The sequence below is a fragment of the Peromyscus eremicus genome, chromosome 4 (genome assembly GCF_949786415.1).
Source record: "Peromyscus eremicus chromosome 4, PerEre_H2_v1, whole genome shotgun sequence".
Lineage (NCBI taxonomy): Eukaryota > Metazoa > Chordata > Mammalia > Rodentia > Cricetidae > Peromyscus > Peromyscus eremicus.
Window position 1 is genome coordinate 59,386,803 of NC_081419.1, and position 24,609 is coordinate 59,411,411.

The following is a 24,609-nucleotide window of genomic DNA, read 5'->3' on the forward strand; positions in this document are numbered from 1 at the left end:
GTTTTGCCCAATGGATCCATCTTCATAATGCAGATTTCTGTGCATGCAATGTCACCTTCATTCGTTGCCAGATTTTCTTATTTTTCTGACACTTCTGTTTGCCCTCTCCAGAGTTTGAGAGAAAAATACCTCTCTTGTTTGTAATCCAATTATTTTCATGGTATCAGTATCTCAAAATCTTTCCAGAATATGTACCTTGCTGTATGCATTCTCTTCTATAGCTTTAAACTTGATCTCTATTCTCCTCCACAAATCAGCCATATGTCCTCCCATCATCTTATAGCGTGATAACTACAACTTCACTAGGCAATAGAAAGTTTTCAATTCTATGGTAGCCTTCTGGGATCACTGTCAGAGATGTTACCTGTTACTGACGTTAATATTATGTGGCATATGACTTGAACATAGAAAGATAAATTAGTTTATATAGTTTGTCTTTGATTTGAATTATCGTTCTGTTTTGTAATTATTATATATTTCTTAAAATTTCTAAATTTTTACTTACTGGACCCTGAAGTTATTTTTAATAGGACCATCTATTTTGCCTCAATTTTTAAAGGAATTTGTGCATGTGTTCTTACGTCAAAACCATTTATTAGTTGAGATGAAATAATCTAATGACAACTAAATAACTTGAAAAAGATTTTTTACCTTCTCTTATTAAGCCAGAACACATCTCCTTCAATGACATTCCTGTCACTCTAGCTGATGGCTTAGCCATCCCAGAGGGCAATCTTCGTGTCTGATTGTATTGCCTCTCAATTCCTTTCCACAGCCTCTGCTCCCCTTGCTCAAGTCACCATCTGTTTGTTTTTTCTCCCTCTTTTCATCCTTATTAACAAGCATTATTCAAACACATGCCAATAAATAGTAAGCACATTCTTAGCATTCATAACTCCATTCTTCAAATCCCCTCCAAAGGGCCCGCCATTTGCATGGTCTTTAATCTGCCTCTTTGTTCTTTCTAGGCTGTTATGTTTGAGTTTTAGTCACAAAGATGTTTTTTATATTCAGAAAGCAGTTTTGGGAAATCAAAGCCAAAAACTTTAAAAAAAAATAGTCAAATCTAGGTACATAGATTAACAGAGTCATATTTTTTAAGTACCAACATTAAACATAATTGATTTATTTTACTTATTTGAAAGTCTTGGGATCAATTCTTAGAGTCAGAATTCAGAGCTATTTGCAAGATAGCAGGGCCCTGCACATTTAACTTAATCTCTGAACCTAAGCAATCTGAATAAAAGAAAGCATAAGAAGCACCCATCTCATTGTCCTCAGCTTGTTGTGAAGACCGTCCACAGAAAAGCTAAATTTTGCTAGAATGACATGATTTGGCTAATAACTCCTAGATCTCCCATATAATATTTTTGAAATATCACTGAGGACTGACGAAAAATAGTAAATATAAGCATACAGAAGACAAGAGTAGAAGAGAAAAATGAGTTAAAGGCTGAGGTTTTGGCAGATCACCAGACACAGCAGCAAGAACTTGGAGAAGATGCAGGAGACTTAGGGTGTAAAGCCTAGCTGTATAGCCATTGACCACAGCTACCTAAACAGGAAACTCTTGGGTATCAATTATTACGAGCCAAGACAAAACATGTATAAGCAGAACCAACAGACCAGCACCTTAGTAAAATGCCATGAGAGGAAACAATAACAGTAAAATCCAAATTACACCAAATTTTAGTTGGGAGAAGAAATGAGAATTAGATATGGCCATATTTCATGAACGCATGCACGGTGTTTTGAAATATAAAGAAAAAAATTAAATGCAATTGTAAATTTATAGATCATAGAACAATTCAGTAATAGATGTAATATTTCAACAACTCCTCTGACGTTAGAAATAAGATGCATCTTTTATGTAAACGTTCTAGAATAAAAATGCATTTATTTTTCTAGAAAAAAAAAAAAAGATTCACCTCAGAATGAAGATAAGGCTATAAAAAAAGAGGTCTCAGAAAAATTCAGTGCTTATGGAAGGAAATTTTTTCTTAGTGAAATTCATCACAGTTAAATAGCTACAAAGACCAGCTTGATGATAATGGTGGGTCACTTACTGTTGTCAGAGGTGACCTCTACTCCCCGTGCCTCTTTTCCAAATGTCATTTCCACATATTTAGAAAGCAATTCATTTCCCGTTTTTAGTTTAATAGTTCTACTCTTTAGCATGATTTTTATCGGACAGAAAAATGTGTTCTCCATTTTTATAAAGTTAGCATACGTCTCCTATCGAAGTCGAAAATGATATTAAACTTTAAATATACAAAATATCATTTATAAATATTAATAAAAAATAAGATCTTAGCAATAACAATCATCAAAAATATGTTAAAACAGTTAAATTTCATTTTAGTTTATTTAAAACTTTTTGGGTGTGGGGTTAGCTAGTAGTTTAGAGATCTTACTGGTCTTACAGAGGACTGCAGTTCAGCTCCAGCACTCACATTGTGTGACTCAAAAATCACCCGTATCTCCAGCTGTAAGTGCTCTGGCCTTGTCTTCTGGCTTCCACAGATACCACAACATGCCCGTGAAATCACACACTCAAATCACACACTCACACAAAAATAAAATAAATCTCTAAAAAAAAATGGATACATAAATATAAATTTGTTTGAGGACTAAGAGACAGCTCAGGAAGTAATGTCCCCGTTTGCATGTGAGTTTGAATTAGCGGAACCTATGTAAACAGCCTGAGGGTGCTCCTCCCTGGGAAAGACTGTGTCTCTTGCACGGTCATGCCTGTAAATAAACACATACAAGTAACACTATACAGACTGAGCTGACTGTATTTAGAAATACACACACACACACACACCACCACCACCACCACCACCACCACCACCACCACCACCATCTCCAACCCTATCACCAATTAAAGAAAAAGAGGCCACAAAGTTGAAAGAGAGCATGGGGGTGGGTGAGCTACAGAGGAGGCTTTAGAGGAAGGAAAGACAAGAGGAAATGGTGTAATTATATTATAACCCCTCAAATTATATTTTTCTCAAAAGCCTAGGAACTCAGCTCCTGTAAACTCAATGCCAGGGGTTGGGGAAGTAGATCCCTGAAGCTCATGGATCAGCTAGCCTGGCCTAACTCATGAGCTTCATGTTTAGTGGAAGATCCAGTCTCAAGACACAAAGGTGACGAGTCTTCCGGGACTAGTCGCTGATATGGATCTCGAGTCTCCACATGTAACTTCATCCAAGTGCACATATCAACACTAACATATACTCACCTTATAATTGCTGGACACAAAGATTTCATAATCTATAACTAAGAACTTTTTAAAAATTTGCACAAAATAAATGATCTGCCCCGAGTTCCATGATGATGAAGTGATGATACGGACTTTTCTTGTCTTTTAACATGGAAAGAATTTGATTTCTGAGAAACAGATAATGGTCAGTAAACTGTCAAGAAACAACTATAAATGTGCATTGATTAAACTCTTACATTTTTAGACATTATCATAATTAGAGAGTGTATTGTTAAAGGAAAATAAAACAAGATGAAAACACAAGAGCCCAAAGTGTGTTCTAATACTGAATTATATCCGCAATCCAACCTAACTTCCTAGGGATGGCTAGGGGACAACACACATTTTCTAAGCATTGGTTCCTCCAGATCTATCTTTGGGATTAGAGTTCTTAGTGTTAAGAAGTGCCATGCTCATTATTTTGATGCATTTTCAACTAGACTAATTACAAACATTCTCAGCAAAAATAATTACCATTTAGAGATTAAAACTCCGTGCATACAAAGCACATACTTTCTGTTATTGTCTTTTAAACAATTTTAGCTCTTCTCTGGGGTCTCTGGTCAACACCATCATTCTGTATTTCAGAGCATTTTAAGTGCTTATTTGCAAATGTCATTATGTTTGTGCTATTCAGAGTAAGACGAAGCTTAATGGAGCTAGAATTTGAGGGATATAAAACAAAAGACAGAACAATAACCCAGATAGAAAGTATTAGAAACTTCGACCGTGACAAATTGTGGAAACATAAAATAGCCCTCTTGCTTTCCACAAAACAGAACATAGGTTTTCAGAACATTAGGCTACAGGTCTGTCTAAAGCCTCAAAGTGGGAAAAAAGAAAAGAGAAAGATTTTGAAATCTTGCATTTTTGAATGGAAGCCAAAATTGCACTTGCAGGGTATGGTTTCCCCCTTATTTAACAGTGTCCTAAACCATGTCAGCTCATGGCAGATCTGGACAACTATTCATTAGCTGCTCTGAAGAATACAAAGGTTTCTGGAGATATGATTAGGAGGTAGTGAGTGCCTATTATGGTCACTGGGAGTGTGGAAGTCCCTTGGAAGCCTCCTCTGTTGGGAGTGTTTACTCTTTCTCGCCCTGCCAAATGCATCCCTCTTCATGTGATCAGCAAATTGGCACTTGTGCCTTGCTCAGTACTTTACTAAATTTGATAATAAGACTATCTCACTTCCAGCTTGGAGTTTTGAAGATTACTTACAAGTATCATTTCCCAAAGGGGGGAAAAATCTCTTATTTTTAACCACACAATGTCTCTTACTCTCAATAAATTAAGAAAAATTATGCAGAGGCAATTCTATTGTATGCTTACATTTTAAGATGCATTTTTGACAATGGAATTTTCCTAAGATTGAACAAAAAGGGCAGAGGTCATGATTATTAACTAATTGTACTTGTTTCTTTCTCTAAATTGTAACACTATACATAGAAGAACTTTCTCCACATAGTAATTTCATTTAGAAGTTCATCCTTTATTAAGATTTTGGATTATCTGAGTTTAACCTACTTTCCTGAAATAATATGTAAGCTTTTAGACAACTGTGGACTTTGTTATCCATGGTTCAGCTTTTTCTGCAAAGAAAATATCAATGAAGTAAAGAATTAGGTCAAGGTATTCTGAAATAGAAGTGAACATAGACATACATTTTTAAAATACATATTTCCCCATTAGAGATGTGTGTTTTTAGACTACCTTCTATAGATGTTTCTGTACAATTAAACAAAACATAGACATAAATCCATATAGCACCAAAAATGTTTTAGTGTTTTATGTATTTTTTCAGTTATTCTGGAGTTTCTGAAAATATTAAATTTGGATATAATGATTTAGCTATTTATGCATTTATTTATGGTATATGTTATATATTATTAAATGTGTCAGCACCACCTAATAAGACAATGCAAGTGATATTATCACCTTTGAAATTTGTGGAAGGATTCAGTTTGCAGCATCAAAGCTGGTGAAGGAGATGGTGCTTCAGACCCTTGTACCTAGCATGATGCAGAATGCACATTCTTCATCCAGATGATGTCCTGTGAAAATTGGTTCTTGGTGATGAAGAAAGGGATAGGGGAGGTATTCCAATGATCTGTGCCCCACAGAGGTTCTACTTTACCTTACAAAATTATGATTTGGAATATTTAATTTTTCACATGGTTTTCTTTGAGAGGGGAGGAACATGAGAAAGAATCATAGGCACTGAGCTCTTTATTTTTTTTTGAAGATTTATTTTTGTTATTTATTTATATGTGTCTATGTGTATGTGTGCATGTGGGCACCTGTGGATACCAGAAGAGGGCTTTAAATCCCCTAAAACTGGAGTTCCAAGGAGTTGTTACCTGTCACATGGGTGCTCACACCTGAACTCTAGTCCTCTGGAAGAGCAACAAGTGCTCTTAACTGTAAACGTCTTTCCATGCCCAGATTCTTTAAACAGAAACGAATTATGTACCAGAGCATTGCCACCAAGTTAAGGTAAATAGAAGGCTGCTGTGGCAACTTTCTGTTGATTATCTCCTGAATCCAGAAGTCCTATCAACAGAGATGTTAGCTCATGCCTGTCAGTTCCCTGGTGGTTTATGTTGGATACTCTGTAAATGGGTGTATTCTTGGGTTTCATGTTAATGAATACTTCCTGTAGTTTAATATTTCTAAAACATCTGTCAACTCAGAATTCATTATATCAAGCAGTAAAGAAAAAATATCAGTCATACTTGTATGACTAAGGCTAATACAATGCTATTTTCTCATATTAAGAGAAAGTTAAAACAAGTCTATTAAACATAGTTTCAAACAAATTACTTAATTTCTTGCTGCTGGAAAAGATTTTAATCACCAATTTAAGTTTTTTTATTAGATTGTTATCATATATATATATATATTTCTAATTTGCTTCTGTAATTTTTACAACTTCTACAATAAATGGATTACATAAAAATCTTCTCAGCACACATAATCATAAATTTATTGACTTGAAATTTTGCTTGAGAATTCAATTCAGTCATCCTTGACCCTGTTATGAATAAAAGAGTAAATTGTCTGTTATTTTTTATATGAAAAGCTGAGGTAAGTGTGTGTTACTCTTAACAGTTCCTAAAGAGGGTGATAAAAACTTTAGCAAGCCTAAATGCAAGAATTTAGCCTAGTTGAGTATTGGTTGTTAGTTCTCGACATGCAATGCTATAATTGGTCAACAATAAAGACTATCATATTCTAGCTTCCTGAGTAGCCCAGACTAGGCTTAGGCAGAAGAAAGTTTACACTTTAGGGATTGGGGATGTTCTTCAGTGGTAGAGTACCTCTACAGCACATACACAATCCTGGATTCAATCCTCAACCCAGAGGGATAAAGCTATGAAATTCCCAGTAATGTAGAAAACATTCAACAATGAATTCTAGAGAAACAAACAGAAACAATAATTCATGAAATTGTGAAACATGGAATCTTTACTGTAGCTGGCTTTAATTTCTTTCCCGTTTGAATTTAAAAAATTATTTTTATTGTGTGAGATAGGTGTGTGTGTGTGTGTGTGTGTGTGTGTGTGTGTGTGTGTGTGTGTGTGTGTTAGCACGCACATGCAGGTGCCTGTAGAGGCTTGAGGATGTGAGACATTTCCAAGAGCTGGAGCCAGAGGCAGTTGTGAGCTGTCCAACATGGATGCTGAGAACCAAACTCAGTTCATTTGAAGGGGTAACAAGCCGCTTAACTACTAAGCCATCTATACCAGCTTCATTTTTATTTTTCTGTTTTAATGATGGTAAAAATTCATATATTCTAGACCTATTTTAAGCTTTGGTCTGATGGTGAAGACTGATTCCTCAGAAAGACTTTTGAACTTTGAGATAAAACTCTTAATTTTTGTCTAATCCCTTTATTTTCATTCTTCTCTTCTTTCCATTCTTTTTTTTTTTGGGGGGGGGGAGCAGAAACTTCTAAATAACTGCTTGAGTCCAACTGTGCCATCTTTAATGCTTTCCATTGCTTTGTCCTTACGTTAAATTCAGCAGCATGTATTTTTATTGTCAAGATACCTCTCTGAAATGGCATTACTTTTTTGTTAGGTTCTTAAAAGAACCTCTTTCAATCCCTTTTCCATTAATGGGCTTCCTTGATTATAGACAAAGTGTCACTGTTTAAAACTTCCAGCAGCCATGAACTGTAACCAGAACATATCTACACTATATATTCTGCTCTGAAGTTTCCTACTTGTCTGTATGGGGTGAGGTGCTTAAGATCTATTAATGCAGCTTTTTCCTTCTCATCCACAAGCAGATGTCAAATTCACTTTTATTTTATTTTTTTTCAGTTCCTTTCATAAGCACAGTTCTTTGTTCCTTTAGACATGCTGGTGTAGGCTGTTTCTTTTGCCGAGAATATTCTCCCCTGCCACCTTTTTATTTAGGAGTGTGTGTGAAGTATTGATTTTTGTCCCTGAAGACCCAACAAGAAAAATTACATCTTTTCTTGGATCATTCTAGGCATCCTGTTGACAGAGGTACACCTTTGTCCTTCCTTCCTTTCTCTAGATTGACATCCTCTAGTTTATATTTCTGCAAATAATGTGTCATGTTTAGTTTATTTGTTTACTTATTTTCATTCTCTTTCACTAACAATTAGCTTTGTGACAACTGTAGTCTTCTCCGTTGTTCATTTTGTATCACTAAAGCCAGGCTCCACATGGGTTTCAGAGTAGGAAAACTATAAATAGTTATTAAAATTGTCTTTCCAGACAGCTGCTGAATGCTTCATGTATCCTTCTCCCGAATCTCTTACAGAGGACGATTTGAAACTCTGAGGCATCTGTGACTTATGTGAGCTGCTAGAAACTGGTGTACCAAAATCAAGCAGTTTTTGAAATTCTATTCAAATGTATGAGGGTATCATGCATGAGTGAGACAAAATGATGTAGTAAATGCTTTGGCTTTTCTCTTCTACAAAAATCATCCACGTAATAGAGACATTATGCAGATTTTTGTATAATAGATCAGCTTCATTATAGAAGGTTGTTTTTAATTAGCTCACCTGCTACAAAATACTATGAATTATGGCCAAGTGGATTTTTTATAAATTTCAAATCTAAATTTGTAATGATTTGAAGTAAAATTTTAGATGTGCATCACAGATGATTGAGTTGGTAGCTTGGACACTTTAATGATGTGTTCAGTTGTACCGGTGTAGCTGAAACCAAGGTAACAAGAGAGACCTGTGTGGTAGCTACTAGAAAAAGCTAAACCTCGCCAATAAACAGACAATGCAATGTGAGGAAAGGCAGCTTTACTATGGATGTTTCTTCAAGGAAAAGAAGGGTGATGATCCAGACAGCAGGCTTGGATCTGTAATTACTTAAAATATTCTTCAGACATATATGTAGCTAGAGTTTTCCTGGTCCTGCCTGGCCCATGGTCAGGACAAATCTCTTTCACCTGCCAGTCCCGCAGCTGCTCAGACCCAACCAAGTAAACACACAGAGACTTATATTACTTATAAACTGTATGGCCATGGCAGGCTTCTTGTTAACTGTGCTTATATCTTAAATTAACCCATTTTTATTAATCTACAAGTTGCCACATGGCTTGCAGCTTAGCGGTATCTTAACATCTTCTCATGGCAGCATCTGGCAGCGTCTCTCTGACTCAGCCTTCCTGTTCCCAGAATTCTCTTTTCTGCTTGTCCGGCCTATGCTTCCTGCCTAGCTATTGGCCAATCAGTATTTTATTTATACAGAGCGATATCCACAGTTCATATAGACAACAGTGCTATGCATGTAATCATAAGTATTTCAGGAGTGATTTTAGGTGGTCAATTCATTTCCAAATAGATGTTGGAAAAATTTCCAAGTTGTTTTGATATCTGTACTTTTATTAATTTTATTATCTTGCTTTTATAACGGCTATTGCTAAATAGGTACCTTGATGTTGTTGGTTTTGTTACAAAAAGACACAGTTTTTTTCAAACAAAGAAAAGAATACTTGACCATACTTAGAGAAAATAATGTAAATAGAGAGTGGTAAAACATTATTACCCAGCATGCAGGCACACCTAGGTTTGATCATCTGTACTGCCACAAAGACAATACTGGAATCAGCTTTAAAATGCTCCCTGAATGATTGTTACTAGAAGCTCCAATAAAGTATGAAAATTGCTTGATTAAATATGCCAATAAATATTATTGCCTACATTTTATAATAAAACTAATTTAGTTGCTTTTGTTATATATCAATTTGTATCTCTTTAAGAAATATGTGATACTGGAGCTAGAGAGATGACTCAGTGGTTCTTATTGCTCTTGCTGAGGATTTGGGATTGGTTCCCAGGACTCACACAGTGGTTCACAGTCATCTGCAACTCCAGTTCTAGTGATTCTGATGCCCTCCTCTAGCCTCTGTGGGCACTCTACATACATGGTACACATACATGTATGCAGACAAAACACTCATACACATAAAATAAAATTAAAAAAAGAAATTTGTGATATGAGTGAACAAAGAATAAAGATCTTGGAATCAAAGATAACCTTTTTTGTTGTTTTGCCATATTAAAAAATAAAAAAGAGATTTGTTTGATATTTTATTTGTCTTCTGACAAATAAAGCTTGCTTGGAGTCAGAGGGTGGAGCTAGCCACTAGTTAACCATAGAGATCTGGAGGTCTGTACAGAGAGGTGACAGGAAGTGATAAGGCAGGGTGGAGACAGGACCTTGGACCTTTTTGGTTAGAGGAACCAGGAGGTAGGACAAGACTGTTGCTGCTCCCCTGCTTCTCTGATCTTTCAGGCTTTTAGCCCATATCTGACTCCTGGTTTTTATTGATAAGATTAACTATATTTATGCTTCAAAGAGGCAGACTTATAGGTATTTATTTTTTAAAGAATTTTATCTGTGCTAGGCATGGTGGCATGTGTTTAATCAACATACTTTGGAGAGTGAGGCCAGCCTGGGCTACACACTGAGACCCTGTTGCAAAAAATAAAGAAATAAATAAATAAAACAAAAATAGTTAGTTTTCAGGATAAAGTATGAGACCAACTTTAATTTGTGGATACTTTTCCATATTAAAAAGTTACTAGGCTTAAAAAATGTTCATAATGGAAGCAACTTAATTCTCTGACAAATTATTTTATGTGATTGCTCTTTTAAAAGTGGCACTGATCATTTATAATGTAGATAAAAGTTATGAGAATGTAAAACCCACTCAAGACGCATTACACACGACTGAATGCTGCTTCAGTTTCTCAGGCTTGCCCTGTCAGTGAAGCCGAGGAACTCTACAGCCTGAAGAAAATTAAACAAATAACCATTGTGAAAACAAATCTGCCTGTAGACACTTGTATAATGTGGCCTTTTTTGTAACCATTAAAATACTTTTTGTCTTCATTAATATCTCTATTAATAACCAACTCCTTTTCCTTTGACCATAAATTTAGTTCCTTCACACCATCCATCTAATTACTCTCTTCAACATTACCCTTTCTTTGTTTCTTTTTTTCAATGATTAAAAATCATACTTAATTTATTTTTTGTTTCTTGTCTATTTTTATCTTCAGTATTTCTCTCTAATAATTTATTAATGAATTATGCCACATATAAATCATCTAAAATATTAAAATTACTTTTGGAATTTTAATCCTGTATTCTTTCACATCTGGTATAGTGTTCTATGCAAAATGAAGATACCCTCAGGGCTATAGATGACAATCAACCTTGCCATTGTGGATTATCATTATTTTAATAGTGAATTTAATTGTTAATTTATAACTACCATACATTTTTTTCACATACATTCAAATGTAATAAACTTTTTCTTAAAAAAATGTCTTTAGCAACATTTCCAGACTCATCCTACTTCAGGCACTGATTTCCAGGAAAACAGAAACAAAATCTCAAAAACACATACATGCACACACACACACACACACACACACACACACACACACACACACTTATTCAATAGGCCTGAGACCTAGGTGAGTGACTATTGATCCAAGTCCTAGGAATCCAAGGTTACAGAACCTGGTGTTTTGATGTTCATGGTCAATAAAAGAAGGGCTTCCTTGCTTCCTACAAGAGAAGTCAAAATTTACCCCTCGTTTGTCTTCCTTTTCTTTTGTTTGGGATTTTTCTTTCGTCTGGACCCTCAGCTGAGTAACATATCTAACTCCTCCACAGAACACAATAATCTCTTCTGGTAATTTCTGGAAATGTATTGTGTGACACAGTCATTTTACTTAAATTTCAAGAAGTCTCAACTCAGTGTCAAGAAGGCAACACTCAGAAGAAATAAGCAATGGTAATGTCACTTTATCTAATAATATAAAAATTAATATAAAACATGGTAAGTTTATCCATAGACATGTTTTTTATTATTTATCTCTAAATATAGGAAACAATAACGACATAGTTGTTTGATAGAATTGTTCCGTGTATACTTGGAAACAACTGGAGCCAGAACATTTTCTGTGGAGGAGATTACAGCTCATTCCCTGTACCATATTCTGACATAATGCCTCTTGGCCACCCCAGTAGTGACTCTAATGAGTCTAGCTGTGGTTCAGGTTGCTATTTTAAAGGACATAATAGTGAACCTAGGTGGGGTCCACATGTGACTCGTTCAGTAAACATACAGAGTACAAGAGTTGCTGGGCATGGTGACTTCCATCCGGATTTCAAAGTATGTAGCCATACCCTCCCAAGTGGGTGTTTCCACTGGGGCAATGTCGAGAGAAGGCATTGGTGTGGGGTCATCGATTATAGAAATATAGAGCCATGGATGAGCAATTCTAGCTTGGAAAAGCTGAAGTCAGGCAGTTCCATGTGGTGATACTTTATTCGTGCTGAAATGTGATATTTTATTTGTATGTTAATAAATAAAGTTTGCCTGGAGATCAGAGGTCAGTAAGCCATAAACAGAAGTCAGGCGGTGGTAGCCCATGCCCTTAATCCAATCACATGGCAGGCAGAGTCTCTGTGTGGTCAAGGACACAGCCAAGCGTGGTAACACAAGTCTTTAATCCTAGTACCAACCATAGAGACCTGGAGGTCTGTATAGACAGGCAGTGATGAGGAAGTCATGTGGCTGGGCTTAGAGCCAATGAGAAGGCAGAACAGGAAGGCAATAAAAGCACAGGTCAGACAGGAAGAAACTCTCTCTGTGGAAGCATGGTGGTAAGCTAAGGCTAGGCGTGGCTATTCACTCTGATCTCTTCGGCTATTACCTCTGTATTTGGCTCTGTGTTTCTTATTTAATAAGACTGTTTTGAAATTCGTCTACAGTTCCAAGACAGGAGAGCTGCTTGCAAAGCCACCAGGCTGAGATGGTCTCCCAGAACCTGTGTGCCTTACTCCCACCATGTTGTCTTCAAGGCAAGGCATGGAGTAAGAAAATATTCTCAAGCTTTAAGACTTAACATTGCTCATCCTATTGAATTTCAGATTTCTTTGGCACCTATTGCTTTTTGTTATCTATGGTTTCTGTTTTAGAATGGGCTGTCTATCCTATTACTATTTTCTTTATTAAAAACCATACCATCCTCTATCTTAATAAACCTATCTTTCTAAACCACCCGAAAACGAACACTTTAGAAAGTATGAAAAGAAATGAAACATATTACTTGTGATCCACTCTTCTCTCCCTAAGTGAGCAGCTTCTCCTGAGGAAAGAAAGCAGGCAGATGGCATGGTATATGAGAAGCAAATCTCTAGATAAATTTGATGAGATATTTAGTAGGTGAAAAATACTTATCAAGGAAAGATAAATGATGCTTTAAACTTGTCATGTCTTTTCACAAACAAAAACATTTCATGTACACTAAAAACTCCATATAGAGAACTTGGCATACAGCATTATTTTGGGAAACCAAAAAGATTTTTGTAGGTAGTGTCCCTAGGGATAGGCCTTGAAGGTTATACATAGTCCTTGCCATCCTCCTCACCGTTTGCTGGCCTACTGTGATGTGAACTTCCTCTGCTTCACCCTTTGTCCACGATAAATCCAGCTGTTACTCCTTCACATTTCCATCCTGATTAACTGAAACCCCATGAAGTAGTGAACTATATATATATATATATATATATATATATATATATATATATATATGTATATGTATAATTAACTTTATATAAACTTCCATCAGGCATTTTGTCACTGCACTGAGAATAATACCTGATCCAGAAGCCAAGACCAACATACCGTAGAGAATCTTTTAGGTCTTTTGCAATAGTTTTAGTGATATAGTATAGGGTTGATATGCAAACCTTTGTGGGATTTCTAGATAAAGGTGCTCAATAAATAGCTGTGATTCTCAAGGGGGATATGTTTATCATTTTCAAGTCATCCACTGAGAATTTTCTGGGGACAATGGCTTGTCACAATAATGAAACTGTAGCCAATAAGTGGAGGTCAGAAATGCTGCTGTAATACATAGGAACATCTCCTTTGCTCACAAATAAAATAAAAAATTAGCCATCCCAGAATGTCAATATTGCTGACACAGTAAAAAAATATTTAGGGCCGGCGTTGGTGGCGCACGCCTTTAATCCCAGCACTTGGGAGGCAGAGCCAGGCGGATCTCTGTGAGTTCGAGGCCAACTGGGCTACCAAGTGAGTTTCAGGAAAGGCGCAAAGCTACACAGAGGAACCCTGTCTCGAAAAACCAAAAACCAAAAAAAAAAAAAAAAAAAAAAAATTTAGTAATTACCTAAGTAGAAGAGTATCAAAATCATTGTGGATGGTATTTGAGATAAATGGGAAGTTACACATTAGAAAGTTTGACTATGGAAATTATCTGATGACTATCTTTTCTTCTGAGTGTATAATTTGGATGAGTATTACCCATAATCAAGTTACTTTTCCTTTTTATTTTTCATGGGAGCTATCAAATAATCTCATCCTTTCCTGAATAGTATGTATCTAATCTCTTTATTCAGATTTACTGTTTTAATGAAGGAAGGAAATTTGGGGAACCATCAAGGTTGTCTCATTCATTTTTTGCTTTGTTCATGTCTCTTCATTGCTCATGAATTTGAAATTGTTAGAACAACATGATGTCTGTGAGAGTTATGGTGTGTGCATTTGAGTTCGTAAGATACTTTAGCTCAGCAAGAATGCTTGTGTATTCTGCAGTGGAACCAACCCTTACAAGTGTGAAGTTGTTTCTTAATCATCAATATATTGAGATAAAAATAACATCATTGGACTGGAGAGATGGCTCAGCCGTTAAAGGCTAGGCTCACAACCAAAAATAACATCATTATAGATGGTGATGGTGATGCATGCCTATGCTTCACAGAGAAGTTGAATAAATTAAGATTAAGTTCTTCATTGCATATTAATGTCAGTGATCACTGAAGAAAAAAGACATATTTTAAATTCAAGTAGCTACTACCTAGTATCGATATGTGATGTTATGTAATACATTCATAAATCCATCATTGTGTTGTATCATTGGAATTGTTAAATCATTAGATCCCAAATCACCATTTTAAGATAGTAGCACCAATTCTCGGTATGTCCCTGCAGTTTATTGGTGTTTTGTTTATTTAGAAGGGTGGTGCTGCATTTTCTAGCATAATGTGTGAGATTTTGTATTTCCAGTTTGTTACTGGATAAGGCCTGGTTGGTAGAGGTCTGAAGAACAGTGACAGTCTCAACTTACTCTTCTAACAATAAGGATTTTTCTTGTGAGTAAATTGGATATAACAATATTGTCATTTATTATTTTTAACATTAAAAGAAGGATATTTTATTGTAAAAATCATTTCAAATCTATCATTTTCAAAATACTGTGTAAAATAAAATTGTTGCATATTGTGTAAAAATTATGTTGGCATGGGATTTGCAAGATTGTCAAAACTAGAAGTTTTTAAGTAATTACTTGTAGTATATAATTTTAATGATATTTAAAATTTCTATTATGAATGGTTTAGATTTAATTAAAGGCTTAATCTAATTAGTACTAATAAGTATAACTTTGATTTCCACACTCCAAAGATAGTTTTAATTTAATATGTTGTATTCCCTTCACAGACATTTGATTAAAATTTAGATTATAATGATTACATTTTTAATCTCTTCTTATTTTGCAATCTTTTAAAACTAATTTTAGTCAATAGTAGTCATTTATATATTCTAATACTTTAAATGCATATGCCCAGGATCATAGATTTTTTTATGCAGAAGAAATAATAAGTTGGCTTGGGAAGATGGCACATTTGGTAAAGTGCTTGTTCTGCAAGCAGGAGGAGGACCTTGATATACACTGCAGCACTCAAATTAAAGATGCCTGTGTCTGTCATCCCAGCACCAAGGACGTGGAGACATGAAGATCCTTGGAGTTCTACTGGCCAACCAGTCTTGTTGAATTGCTGAGTTCAGATCAATGAGAGACCCTTTCTCAAAAATACAAGTAAATAAATAAAATGAAGTAGAGAGTATAGAGAAAGATATCCAACCCTAACATCCTACCTCCACATACACACATGCACACAAATATGTGCATCCACTACATAAACATATACATACACTTATGTCACAGTGTATCTATAAACATACATGAACATACTATGTCTTTCCATGATGTTAGAGTTTAGTAAATAACAATAAATTTGCCAAGTATGGTTGTTTCATTGGTAGTAATTTGGCAGATTGGCAATCCCAGCCAAACCCAAATTAATTACTTGCAAGAATGCTCAGATCACACATCACACAATAACTATATCTCTATTTACTTCCACAGATATAAACATGTAGGTTACAAGATGGTTGTAAGGGTTAAAGCAAAGGTTTCAGAAGTAAGCAGATAGAAGAAGCAGATGAAGCAGCTATGACTGTTACAGCTCTGAAAGGGGACATGCAGAGCTGAGTTCTATGGTTGAGATGAAAAAGCAAGACTGTCCTGGGAGCAAACTGGCAGAATGCCAAAAAAGTTTTAAAATAAACCTTAGTGGGAATAAGGTCTAACCTTAGAGTCATATCAAGTTTAAGTTATTCAGGCCAATCCTAAAACACATTCACTTCTTAAAGTTCACTACTCTAAACAAAATAGTCTATTAGATGATGTGGTAGTCAGGTTCCCATCGGTGAGACGAAATACTGAGAAACCAGCTTCAGATAAGGAAAGCTTTGTTTTTGACTTCCAGTTGTAGAAGTTTCACCCATAGCAGGTTGTCTGTGTTGCTCTTGGGCCTGTGACAAGACAGCGCACCATGGAGGAATGATCGGGTAATGATCATTGGCTTACCTCCTTGAAGCCAGGAAAGAAGACAGAAGTAGGGCCCACGAATCCCTTCAGCGCTGATATACCCTATTCCCATTTGGCCTGATTGCTTAAGCATTGCAGTACTCACAATAATGCCGTAGGCTGGAGATCACTCTTTTAAGACAAGGGCTTTAGGATACACCCAGTCTGTAACAGTTTATCATCATCATCATCATCACCATCATCATCATTATGGCTGATGGAAAATACTGCTAATATTAAAGTTTTGTTTAGAATTGGTCTCTGTCTTCCTAACAGGAGGGGGATGCATTGTAAAGCATTGTTTCACTAACCATTGCTTCTGAGAAGAGTATAAATATCAATTTACTTCAGAAAATAACAAGAAACAACTAGAGTCCAAATCAATATTTCACCAAAGTCCAACTTGATGACTTCCTGAGTTTATTGGGCTTAATTATAAAGCACAAGGTGGGGTTTACTTACAGAAACAAGGGAGACCTCCCTAAAAGTGGATCACTTTGAAGTCCTATCCCATAATGGATACAATTCTCATGGAAGCTGCATCAGGGAGATTTTTTTGTCAGTCAGTCCTCTACTTCCATATACTGTAAGATCTCCCAAGATCCCTTGCAGCTGGAGTACTGGGATAAATAGGAGTAATAACTGGAACACATCCACTCCTGTCTACTAGGACCTGCCAACACATCCAGTTCCACCATCTTAGACATGGATACCTCTATTGTTGTGCTGATTAGTGGTCTTGGCTACCTAGATAAGGTATTCTCTACTCTGAGATGACATCACGTTATGCTTAAAGGAAAACATGCCATATAACAAAATATCCTCAATGGTATCCAAACATAGAGACAGACCTCTATGTAATACTGTTGAAAACCAAAGAAAAAAACTGTTAAAATTAGTTCTTTTACTATGTAGTTAACTACTCTGACTCTGACCCATGATTAGTTTGATTAAATATTTACCAGACATGTCTAGATTGTGAGTTAGAAATTATAATACTAACATAGATGTGTTTTATAAAATGTATACCATAGGGAAATACATCCCTTCGTGTCATAAACACATTTTTTTTTTTTTTGCCTTTTGGGGAACATTTTAGTTTCAAGGTTTTACTTTGTTTGGACAAATGGCAGAATTCCATGAGAGCACTATTTCAGAAATAGATGAACATGCTCTGTCTTTTGACAATGTCAGAGTTTATTGAATAACAATAAGTTTGCCAAGTATGATGGTTTCATTGGTAACAATTTGCCAGATTGGTAACTCCAGTCAAGCTGAATACAGACTCTTAATTGCTAGCATGAGTGCTCAGATCACACATCACACAATAGATATGATATATCTATATCTACCTCCACAGATATAAACATATAGGTCACAAAATGATTGTAAGGGTTAAAGCAAAGGTTTCAGAAGTAAGCAGCTGGAAGAAGCAGATGAATCGGCCATGGCAATTACAGCTCTGAAAGGGGACATGCAGAGCTGAGTTCAATGGGAGAGGTGAGAAAAACAGGACTGCCCTGGAAGCAAACTGGCAGATAAGTGAATGGCAGGCCCAGTAGACTTACAGCCATTGAATAGGCCTTGTCACCAGCAGAGACCCAGCTGATCTGAAGCCGCAAGAATAGTTGAGAGCTTCCTGCCTGTCTGTCCATGATGCTCACACTGGATGATCAGGGGACAGGCTGGTGGGGAAATGGCCATTAACAGAGTGGAGTGTCTACCTCTATATGGAATTGAAGCAGATATATCCTTTTCTTGCTGTGATATGTCTCATAAATTGTTGGGCCTGGCTTCGCTGGTGCCATATTAACAAGTCAATGTACACCTATATTCTCAACTCATTCTGATAAATTTATTAGGTGACCTCCTATGAACTCCCAGAAATAAGTCTTTTATCAGTGTGATGCTTGGGCTGTCTGATACAGGTGTTACTGCTCAGGTACCCACCCACATGCACAGTTATCCTCCAGCCTCAAAGTAAAGCCAAAAGCTATTTGTAAGATGGAGTCTCTCCAGGAATGGAGCGGTCTGATAAACACCACTGTTTTACACATTGTGCAGTAACTTAGAGCGGGCTACATCCTAATCTCAACACAGAAAGATTTTTATCTCTTAAAAAATGTAGCACCAAGAGTGGATAATGAATTTAAATGACAGTTTCAGAGAGTAGAGGCTGATGATAGTGAATAAGATTGTGGTGAAATGAAAAGAACATGTTTTCTTTCCAAAGGAGACACATACTAAGTTTATAGAAAACAGTCTTTGCAAACACTGGCTGGATATCTCTGTACCTATGGCTTCCAGTATTTCCCACAGCAGACCATTTCTCTGCACTGTGTTGCTCTCCTCCTGTGCTCCAGGGAAATGCACCTGTGGTCTCCTTCCCTGTAGCTCGGTTCGACTGGGAAAGAGGTTCTGGGAAGGGTTCTCGTTTCTTCTTTCTTTTCCGTGTTACAGTGTCATTCACAGTGTCTGTCCCTTGGGGTATTCATCTCTAGATCTGCATCTTTTGGCTGTGTTGGTTGATTTCCTTTCCAAGGTGGATTGTAGCAGTGTGAACAGGAAGAACATCTTTGCTCCTGACAGCTCCTGGGTGGATCATCATCTTGTGTAACTTGGTTCATTCTGCTTTGTCTAGATATCTGTACATAATTCTTCCTTAAACTCCTTTCCAACAGTCCTGGAGTGTGCTGCTTGTTTCACAGTGAGACAGTGGCTGTCATCACAGCTTTACTTGATGTGCTAACATCCTAACATCGAATAGAGACCTGCTTTGTAGGAGTGAGAGTTGTTTGGAGTGAGGGTTGTTTTGCCCCGACTTCCTACTGTTTTATAAAAAATGTGTGTGGATGGGCTGGAGAGATGGCTTACAGGTTAAGAGCACTGACTGCTCTTCCAGAGGTTCTGAGTTCAATTCCCAGCAACCACATGGTGGCTCACAACCATCTGCAATGAGATTTGGTGCCCTCTTCTGGCCTGCAGTCATACATGCTGTATACATTATAAATAAATAAATAAATCTTTTAAAAAAAAAAGCCAGGCAGTGGTGGTGCACGCCTTTAATCCCAGCACTTGGGAGGCAGAGTCAGGCAGATCTCTATGAGTTCGAGGCCAGCCTGGGCTACCAAGTGAGTTCCAGGAAAGGCGCAAAGCTACACAGAGAAACCCTGTCTCGAAAAAAACAAAAAACAAACAAAACAAAACAAAAAAAATGTGTGGACAAGAAATTCTGGAAAAGAACTGTGTCTCTAAAGGTGAATTGACTGATTAGAACTTGGACTATTTAGAGAGGTTGGAATGTTGCAAGTCCAGAGCCAAATTATCATAGGGCAACTTTGAATCACTTTATAGGCATTTATTATGTAATCTAACATCTTTTGTGACCATTAGGTAAATCCTTTGGAATGTATGAACATGCTCCTAGCATCCACCAAGTTTCCACCAAGGACTAAGAATACCGACAGTATCTAAAGCCCTGGAGTATAGCTTTTTCTGCCTTGCTGTATCTTGCCTCCCTGATGTACTCACCAAAGTATTAGAAAAATGCCTTGATTTATGACTTTCTTTGTTTTGTTTCTAGCAGTACTTCATCAGTTTTACTACCTTAGAACACGGAATTTGGGGTAACCTAAATATGTGTTTCTGAACTGCCATGGTCACTCATATGGCATCAGAATACACTATTTCTTATCCCTCTTGAGGTAAGCATTGTACTTTTTAAATGGACATATGTAAATCCCAAACATTAGCATATAAACAGAATAACTTACACATCATTTGTATACTACTCTGTGGCTTTTCCTAAGCCTTCATGCCCACATAATTAGCATCCAGATCGTGAAGCACTACATTCTTATTTTCCAGAAAGTTCTGTGATGTTTTTGTTTCTTAAGTGTATCCAGAGCCCTGTCACCTAACACATGAATGGGCTTCCTTGTTTTTGAGCTCTATGTAGTAGCCTCCATTCAGTGCATATACATATATATATATATATATATATATATATATATATATATATATATATATGTTCTATGCTTCTGTTAGGGATATATTAATACTCAGATATAGAAAACCTACTTAACATGCATAAAATCCCAGGTCTTAGGTTCTACTCTAAGAAAAAACAAAAACAAACAAACAAATATAAAACCCCAAAGACCCATATTATGTTTCTGAGATTAACTCATATTGTTATGTGTCATCAAATTAATTAATTCTTGTTGCTTTGTGGTAGTCCATACAACTTACCTGCTTTTAAACAGTTCAGTTGCTCATAGTTGGTGCAATAACACACCTGTGGACATTCCATGCTATATCTTAGTGGATATTCATTCTCTTATTCTTATGCGTACATCTAATGTGCAAATGTTGTAGGGTAGTACATGTTTATACTTAGCTTAAGGAGACATTATTAAATGATTTTCATTGTGCTGCACTAATTTAAACTTAAGTCAACAAGGCATTGACTCTGAAATCTAAACAATATCTGGAATAGTGAGTACATAATTAAACCCATGTTGTGAGGATACTAAAACCTAATATTGAAGGTCATCAGATATGCTACAGTCAAACAAGAACCTTTTGAAAATTTGCATGAAACAGGGATTACACATTGTCTCAGTGTGGGTGGTGTGGGGTATAGTAGTATGTCAAAGCATTGTGGGTAGTTTTTGAGAGAGATTAACAGAAGCTCTGCTATACATTCTGAGTCATATGAAATGATGACAAATTAGAGGTTGATTATCCTAATAATTTTTAATACAAGAGGCCAGATTAAAAGTGCAGCTGGAATTGTCACAGGTAAAGAGACAGTGGTCAGCCAGTGGCCAGGAAAGAGGGGTCATTAGGAAATGCTACGATCTCCTTGTGTTCTTCTGTTTGGCTTTGCTGTATTATGGTTGTGGAGCAATGCCATGAGCTATTGATAATCTGTTAAATCATTTCGATTCAATAGGGAACATCATGTCCTATTGTTATTTTCTAAGATAGCTACCACTTATCAGCTGTCAGGACTGTTTTGTCCTTTCTCAGATCACCTTAATGGTAGCTAAAGTCCATCTCCATGACACTAATCTGGCATCAGAACTGCAACATTACATGAAGTGTATTGGCAGAAGGTTGTCTGTAGTTGGAGGAAAGTTAATTTCTCCTGCGGTTTTCCTTTTAGTGGATTGTTTATTCATCTACTACTCTAGTCACTAGAAAGAATCATCAACACTCTGGACTGAATGCATCTGAAAATTGCAATACTAGCAAAACCACAAATAAATAAGTGATCACTAGCTCATTCATTAGGTCTTGAAACCAGAGGCTTACACAGATTAGACAAATGGTAGGAAAGCAAGCTATACGGTTCTAAAGACTCTGCTGCACATTATATGTGTCCTTTTTGTATTAGCTTACAATAGAGAGGAGCCCAGGGACAGGGATAAGAGTCCTGAGCATACAGGAAAATGGAGTGAAAAAGCAAGGGTTCACAAAGTAAATAAACAAAAACCAAAAAACAGTTCCACATAATTGTTTCTCCACGAAAAAAAAAAAAATCTAAACTCCATCTCTTTTATTCTTTTTTAACCAATATGGTTTATAAGGATGCTGTGGGATGGTCTGCATGTCAAATTGCTCTGATTGGTCAATAAATAAAACACTGATTGGCCAGTGGCCACGAGGAAATATAGGTGTGACTAACAGAGAGGAGAAAGGAGAGAACAGGAAGGCAGAGGGAGACACTGCCAGCCGCCGCCATGACAAGCAGCATGTGAAGATGCTGGTAAGCCATGAGCCACGTGGCAAGGTATAGATTTATAGAAATGGACTAATTTAAGATATAAGAACAGTTAGCAAGAAGCCTGCCATGGCCATACAGTTTGTAAGCAATATAAGTCTCTGTGTTTTTTCTTGGTTGGGTCTGAGTGGCTGTGGGACTGGTGGATGACAGAGATTTGCCCTGACTGTGGGCCAGGCAGGAAAACTCTAGCAACCTAAGGACAATTAGTTTAATGTTTGGAAGATATTGTGAATTTAAATATGAAATGACACAATTCAAGCCCAGAGTTTCAGGTTTCTGTCTAAGTATGATGCATCTTCAAAGAATTATTAAATAAGAATTATCTAAAGTGTTCAAGTCTTGTATGAGGCACTCAGTATTTCTTAACATCAATCCTTCTGAATTTACTATACATTCATTTATTATATTTTATGTGTGTGTGAGTGCATGTGATGACAAGAAGACAATTTATGTGAAGCTGGAGGACTGAACTCAGATCATCAAGCTTCATAGCAAGCACTTTTTAAAAAATTTTTGAGATTATAATATAATTACAAAATTTCTCCTATGCTTTTCCTGACTTCAAACATTCCCCTGTACTGTTCCTTGCTCTTTTTAAAATTCATGTCCTCTTTTTTCATTAATTGTTATTGTATGCAATGTGCTTATTTATATACATGTACATACCTAAATATAATCTGCTCAGTTTGTATAATGTTACCTTGTATGTATGTTTTCAGGGCCTACCATTTGGTATTGGATAACCAACCGGTGTGTTCGTCCCTGGGGAAGCCTTTCTCCCACTTCCTGCATTTCTCAATTGCCTGCAGTTTTTGTGTGTAGGCAGGGTTGAGGACCTGTGGGATTTCCCCTGTCCATGTTAGCATGTCTATTGCAGCTACTCTTCTCAGCTCATGTTCAGGCAACTATCATGGTGAGACATTATGTGTGTAATTTCTGATGTTACTAGCCTACACAACCTCACAGCAAACTCCCTGTTTTTCTGGCTCTTACAAATCTTTCTGCCCCCTCTTTTGCAATGTTCTCGGAGCCTTAGGAGTGGGAATGTTTTATAGATATATCCACTGAGACAGCCATCTATCATGAAAAACTTTGGCCACAATTTTTTCAATATTATTACATCCTTTATTTTCTTTTCCAGATATATTAGTGTTGTATATACTCAGTGCTTTGTATTTACCCCACAATTTTTTCTTTCTATTGAGAATTGTTCTCATTTAGCTCAGGTTGAGCTGAAACTGTATCTCAGGATGACCTTGAATCCCGGATCTTCCTGCCTCCATATCCTAAATGCTAGATTATAGATACACATCACCATGTCCAGTTTTATTTGCTCTTGGATTGAACCCAGAGCTTTGTGCATTTGAATCAAGCACCCCATCATCTGATCCACATCACCAGCCTCCACTAATGCACTTGTTTTCTAAGATACTCCATCATAACCTTTTCTTTGGATGCTTGGTTGTCGTATCTTAGTCCACATTTGATTTCTATTATTTCTTGCTTTCCATTTTACACCATAAGGTTACTGAGGGAATATCTGTTATTCTCTAACATAATACCAATCCCACTGGACTGTTCTTAATCATTGTGTTTTTCATCCCTAGCATAATTTTAGTTTTTAAATATTTTTAATATCTACCTATTTATCGTTTCCTCTGTCTTCTTGACATAGAATATTTGCTTATAATCACTACTATTTCTATCATGTATTTTTTTTCTGAATCAAGATCGGTTAACTAATTTTTCCTCTAGCTATACACTATATTTTCTTGTGTTTCTGAATGAATGTTAAGTTGATATGAGCTTAGAATTAGTTTTACCTTGTTGAATTTTAGCACATACAACCTCTCTAAACATTGCTGATCATCATTTTATAAACAATGGTGTAACTATTAAATGTTTATTTATCTTTGTGAGCATCAGGTCATATTAACATTTGGGCAATGTCGACTAAAAAGAGAAGTAATGTAGGAAAACAGCCTCAAAGTTACTGCTGCAATAAGTATAAAAGGTATAAAATCAGGCTAATTATGTCTCAACATTGATTTTTACCTATTGTTATTATTTTTGGCTGTGGACAAGCTACTAAACTTTTATTGCTTTAGTCATAATCTATGTAGTGGGAAAAAGTGTATAAGATTCATGTAAAACCTATTTAGAACTCCAACTAACTTGTTGAGGGAGAATGATTACAAACAAGTAACTGTGTATGAATACTATAGCCAAAACTTTCTGTATACAAAAGCTTCATGTAAGAGAAAATTATAGAGAAAGCAAGCTTTGCATTTCAAG